This window comes from Stegostoma tigrinum, chromosome 23 (genome assembly GCF_030684315.1).
Source record: "Stegostoma tigrinum isolate sSteTig4 chromosome 23, sSteTig4.hap1, whole genome shotgun sequence".
Taxonomy (NCBI): Eukaryota; Metazoa; Chordata; class Chondrichthyes; order Orectolobiformes; family Stegostomatidae; genus Stegostoma; species Stegostoma tigrinum.
This window is the reverse complement of record NC_081376.1, coordinates 2,872,523-2,878,460: the sequence shown is the minus strand read 5'-3', so window position 1 is coordinate 2,878,460 and position 5,938 is coordinate 2,872,523. Positions and strand designations below refer to the sequence as shown.

Below are 5,938 nucleotides of genomic sequence, written 5' to 3'. Positions count from 1 at the left end.
GTGGTTAGATTAGATTCGATTCCATTCCCTACAGTGTGGAAACAGGCCCTTCAGACCAACAAGTCCACGCTGCCCCTTGAAGCATCCCACCCAAACCCATTCCCCTAGAACCCACACACCTCTGATCACTACGGGCAATTTAGCATGGACAAACCTGCACATCTTTGGACTGTGGAAGGAAACCGAAGCACTTGGAGGAAACCCACGCAGACATGGGGAGAATGTGCAAGCTCCACACAGACAGTTGCCTGAGGCTGGAATCGAACCAGCTCCCTGGCGCTGTGAGGATGCAGTGCTAACCACTGAGCCACAGCGCTGCCTGTTAGCATTGCTGCCTCACAGTACCAAGGACCTGGATTCAATTCCACCCTCGGGTGACTGTCTGTGTGAAGTTTGCACATTCTCCTTGTGTCTGTGTGAGTTTCTGCCGGTTCCCTCGCACTGCAGGTTAGGTGGATTGGCCATGCTAAATTGCCCATAGTGTCCAGGGGTATGTAAATTAAGTGGATTAGCCATGGGAAATGCAGGGTTATAGAGAAAAGGATGGTGGAAATGGGTCTGGAAGAGATGGTCTTCAGAGGGGCGATGTGGACTTGTTGGTCCAATTGGCCTGTTACTAAACTGTAGGAATTCTATCATATCAGTCATGGCATTCTCCCAGTTTAGACACTTCGGTTCTGCACTATCCTTATCCCTTTCCATAATAACTTTAAAACTTACTGAGTTATGGTCACTATCCTCAAAATGTTCGCCCTGGGAAACGTCATCCACTTGGGTCTAACACTGCCCCACCTCTAGCCAGACTATGTACTGGCACCAAAAACACTCCTGGACACACTCTAAAAATTCCATCCCGTCTAATCTTTCACACAAAGGCAACCCCAGTTAATGTTAGGAAAGTTGAAATCCCCTACAGCTGTAACCTTATGCTTCTCACACCCGTCTGGGATTTACCTGCATTTCTGCTCCTCTATCTCCTTCTGACTGTTGGGAAACCTGAAGTATAATCCCAGCAAGGTAATTGCCCCTTTTTAGATTCCAAAACTCTAGCCAGATGGCCTGATTTGAAAAGACTTCTAAGACATCTCCTCTCATTACTGCAGTGATGGTTTCCTTTATTGATAATGCAATGCCCTCATCTCGCTTACATCAGCCCCCACCCTGTCACACCTGAAACTTCTATACCCTGGAATGTTGAGGGGCCAATCCAGTCCTTCCTTCAATCATGTCTTAATGATTGCAACAATATCGGATTCCCAAGTGCTGATCAATACTCTAGGTTCATCCACCTTACCAATAAGGTTGCACTAAAATAGCTTCCCATGTGCATTATCCTGCCCAGATTTTCTCCACCTGCTGGACTGTACCGCATTTCTTTTATATCTGGCTAACCTTGCTCCTGTCCACACTGTGCCCTATTCCCCTGCTAAACTGTTGGATTTAATTCACATCCCAGACAGGAATTGACGATAATGCATTGAGTTTAACTGAATAGCAACATCGCAACATAAATTAAACCAAAAATCCTTTCTCTCCAACAAAGGAGAATCTTGATGTAGAACCACAGAATCCCTGAGGATATGGGTTGAACTGAACCCACGTCTGCACTGAGTGGGAGGAAAGTGTTCTCCCTGGCTGCATCCTCCTGGACCAGACCAAGTAGGAATTTAAATGGCTTTCCATCCCAGAAGGTTTGATGGCTTGTTTGTTTCAGCTCAGCTAACAGGGAAGCAGAAGAGAAGAATGAAAAATCAGCTCCAACTGTACTGGCCCAATGCTCCCCACCTATGGGGTCTGTGACTGAAGAGAAATCATGAAGGGAGGTATTGGAGGGAGAAGAGGCATTGTGAATGCTGGCAGAATTCTAGCAGATAATGATGAGTGTGCTGAGACACACAGGTTGGAAATTGAAGAGATTATCCCCTGGGAAATTGGCAGGACAGTACGGTCGGGAATGGAGGAGTAGGAAATTGGATTTGGACATGCATATTTTTCTAGTTGGAGCAATTGTCATAGAATCATATTATCCCTACAGTTTGGAAATGGGCCACACAGCCCATCAAGCCCACAGCAACCCTCTGAAGAGCATCTCAACCACTCCCTACCCTGTCCCTGTAACCCTGCATTTCCCATGGCTAACCCACCTGACCTGCATATCCCTGGACTGTGGGAGGGAATCGAAGCATCTGGAGGAAAGCCATGCGGACATGAGGGAGAATATGCAAACTCCACACCCATGGGTGGAATTGCACCTGGCACGCTGATGCTGTGAGGTTGGTGTACCACCACTGATGGAGTAGCTCTCCTACAGATATATCTATCATCTGTAAACATATACACTCTGCAGTAGAGAGGGAAAAAGAATTGAGGAAACACCAAAGAGATCAAAGACTCAGAGAAATGATAGGAACAGCCAAAAACTGAAAATGTCAAAGGGCAAAAAAATTACAGGAAACAGAGCATAGCGAAGGAAATGAGATTCTGAGAAAAATCATGAAGAGAGAGAAAAAGCAAGTTCATACGTATGAAAGAAAGTAAAAGAAAACTGAAAAATTGCAGAGCAAAAGACAAGTTGGAGTAACAGAGTGGAAGAATTAAGGGTAAAAATTACTGACTGAAAGAAACAGTGTGAGAGCTTTCCCTTGCTTGGCATGCTGCCCATTTTAGTATTTGTCTAACTTATCCCCAAGAAAAAGAAGTAGGAAAGTAAGAATCCTAGCAAAGCGATCTGAGAAGATATGTGGGAAGAAACACGACAAAGGTTGTTTTGTAACTCCATGCTTTTGATGGTAGCCTTGCTCATTCCAATGGGCATTTAAAATGTGCTGTGGGTAATTTTCCAACATTTAATAGTTAGAAATTTTGTGCAGCTCAAACAAATTCAGGAGGTGCCAACAGTGATGCCAACAATGCAGCTATTGGTCTTCAGCAAGAAATGCAGCAGTTTGTGAGCTTTTGTGTTCAGCTTCTGATCAAAGTGGATCTTTTCTCCGTTAACGGGAAAGGAACATTCCTGATTTTCCCCATGCTCTTGCATCATCACAATATTACACTTAAATAGCATCTTCTTGCATTGTAAGATGTCATGTTTCTTCACAGCAGTGCCCATAACTGTCCAGTTTGGAAACACCACTTCCAGCAATTTCACAATGAAGAACGCAATGAAACAACGCTGTGTCCTAGTCCCACCTTGCTCTTTATGCACTTGATCTTTGATCTGCCTACAGATATGAAAGAAAAACTAGGCAAGGTCCATAGACTGTCCAAACTGAAAATGAAGACACAAGACAGCACACCTTCATCAGAGTACTCCTCCACAATGATGATACCATGCTGGACTCTCAAAGGGAAACTCAGCTATGGAGACTCTTGGGTTATCTCCTTCTTGCTCTCCCTCACTTTGGGTATCAAGAAAACCATGTTCACGGGACATTTCTGTACTCTTTGCCACACTCAATAACAAAGGCTGAAAGTGGTTAGCAAACACTGTTGTCCTGAGTTGAGAGTAACAGACAATCTGTCCCTTGATGCAAAACGTGTAACACACATCAACAAAGCAGCTACCATCTTTGGCTGACTCGGGAAACATGCACAGAATAAGATCAAGCTGTCTCTGAGCACTCAGACTGAAGCAGCTTGTGTTCTCAGGACTTAATTGCATGATTGCAGATCTGGCCTCATGAAATGAACCTCAACAACTAACATTATCACTTTTTGAGGCACTTTCTAGGCATCTGCAAATCTGAATGTGGCAGTCGGCTTAAAGGCAAATCTCATGACTGTGACAGCATTTATCTAATTGAGGCAAAAGTGCCAGGCATGTTCACAGGGTGGGACTGTTTCAGGTGGTGTGATAACTTAGTGGTTAGCACTGCTGCCTCATAGCACCAGGGACTCAAGTTCGATTCCACCTTCAGGTGATTGTCTGTGTACATTATGCACATTCTCCCCGTGTCTGCATGGGTTTCCTTTGGGTGCTCCCCAGTCCAAAGATATCCAGGTTAGATGGGTTGGCCATGTTAAATTGCCCATAGTGTCCAGGGATGAGCAGGCTGGGTGGATTAGCCATGTGAAATGCAGGGTCACAGGGGTAAGTTGTTGTGGGGTGGCGGGGGTGGGGGGAGCGTTCTGGATTGAATGCTTTTTGGAGGGTTGGTGTGGATTTGATGGGCTGATTCTATAAATACAAAACACGTCTTCTCAATGATGATTGGTATGAAGCCCAAAACATCACTTCTCAGGTGTTTGTACAAAAGAATCTAAACACTTTGGAGGCATTAGCGAATGACAGAGGGATCCTAACATCAAGCCATTGTTGCCAGGACTGTCACTGATCTCATTACCTCCAGAGATCTTCCCCGCAGTGGCCTCCAACCTTCTCATCTCCCCATCCTGGACAACTCATCCACAACCACAATTCCTCTGATGCCCACCACCACATTGACAATGTCCAGTTTGCTGGCTCTAACTGCCTCCTGTTCACCATGGATGTCCAATCCCTCCATACCTCCGTTCCTCACCTGGACGGTCTGTCAGCTCTCAGCTTCTTCCTCGACTAGAGGCATGAACAATCCCCACCCACCACTAACTCTCCTCCACTTGGCTGAACTTATTCTCTCACTGAACAATTTCTCTTTTAATTCATCTCGCTTCTGCCAAGTCAAAGGGGTGGCTATGACACCCACATTGGTCGCAGTTATGCCTGCTTCTGTATGGGGTCTGTGGAACAATCCTGGTTCCAGTCCTACGCTGGCCCCTTACCACAGATCTTTTTTCAGTATATTGACAACTGTTTTGGTGTCGCTTCAAGTTCCTGCACAAACCTTTAAAAAATTTGTTTATTTTGCCTCCATTTTCCATACTTTCAGGATGGTCTTAAAGTTGAAAAGACTTGTAGAAATAAGGAATTGTTCTGATACAGTACGAAGCCATTCAGCCTATTGTGTCTATACCAGTACTATCCCCTAGTCCCAATCTCCTGCCTTCTCCCACATATTCTAGTATGCCATTTCTATCCAAGTAACCATCCAATCCTCCTCTTGAATGCCTCAATTGAACCTGCCACCGCCACATATCTAGGCAGTGCAATCCATACTCCTGACTGTTTTTGTATGAAAAAAGTGTTTTCTCACACCACTCTTGCTTCATTTGCCATTCACATGAAATCAATGCCCTCTCATTCTTGTTCCCTTTGCAAGAGAGCGTACGTCCTCTCTATCTACTCTATCCAGCCCACACATCATTTTGAAAATCTCCAGCAATATGAACCTCACTAGTGCCCCGCATTTAATCCTTGTAAGAAGGTATGGAAACATAGATTTATAGAAAACAGGCGCAGGGGTAGGTCAGTCAGCCCTTTGAGGCAGCACCACCATTCAATATGACCATGGCTGAGAACGTAATCTCTATATCCCATTACCACTTTCTCTCCATACCCCCGATCCCTTTAGCTGCAAGGGCCACACCCAACTCCCTCTTTATTTTATTTATTTGTTCGTGGGATAAGGACGTCACTGACCAGGCAGCATTTATTGCCCATCTCAAATTGCCCAGAGGGCAGTTCAGAGTCAACCACATTGTTGTGGGTCTGGACTCACATGTTGGCCAGACCAGGTAAGCTTCCTTCCCAAAAGGACACTAGTGAACCAGATGGTTTTTTCCCAACAATCGGCAACAGATTTATGATCATCATTAGACTCTTAATTCCAGATATTTATTGAATTCAAATTCCACCATCGGCTGCAGTGGGATTCGAAACTGGGTCCCAAGAATATTAACTGGGCCTTTGAATTAACAGCCTAGTAATAACACCACTGGGCCATTGCCTCCCCTAAAATATGGAGTGTGTCACGAATTTGCGTGCCATCCTTGCACAGGGGTCATGATAATCTTCTCTCTATCAGTCCAATTTTGATATATGTGCTGCTAAAGTGAGCAT

The 5,938-nt window shown here is 45.0% G+C and overlaps 1 non-coding gene across 1 annotated transcript; it reads right to left on the bottom strand.

The window, feature by feature from the left end:
- Positions 1-5,831: 5,831 nt before the first annotated feature.
- On the bottom strand, positions 5,832-5,938 carry LOC125462610 (U6 spliceosomal RNA). The gene has a single exon (XR_007249680.1). It is a non-coding gene; the product is annotated as a U6 spliceosomal RNA (small nuclear RNA).